Source organism: Gopherus flavomarginatus, chromosome 10, assembly GCF_025201925.1.
Source record: "Gopherus flavomarginatus isolate rGopFla2 chromosome 10, rGopFla2.mat.asm, whole genome shotgun sequence".
In the NCBI taxonomy this organism is placed as follows: Eukaryota; Metazoa; Chordata; order Testudines; family Testudinidae; genus Gopherus; species Gopherus flavomarginatus.
Genome location: NC_066626.1, coordinates 69,989,569 through 69,990,022, shown reverse-complemented (window position 1 = coordinate 69,990,022; position 454 = coordinate 69,989,569).

Below are 454 nucleotides of genomic sequence, written 5' to 3'. Positions count from 1 at the left end.
TTTAGGTACCCTGACCTCACACCATTGAGTGCCTGGATGAGAAGGACCGAAACCTTGAACTTGATTTGACATTCTATGGGAGCCAGTATAGGGTGCAAAGGACAGTTCTGATGTGTGCAGGGGAACCCCACATCTCTCTGAACAGCATTGTATGAAAGTTTATTAAGCAGGTGCTGTGTTTAATAGAACACAAGTTAGTCTGTATGTCCCAAGAACACAAATCACAAATCATAACATTGTAATTAGATTAAATTATACTTTATAGGCATCTAACCTATTTAAATATATATATACAGAGTTTGAAATGCTAGCACTAATCACTAGAGTCATTAATTATATGATAAATTACACACTAACATATGAATTAGGTATCATTTTAAAAAAGATTTACTGAATGTAAAAAGACAGTGAAATTGCATGACACACTAAAAATAATGAGGAAAAAGCCAAGTAA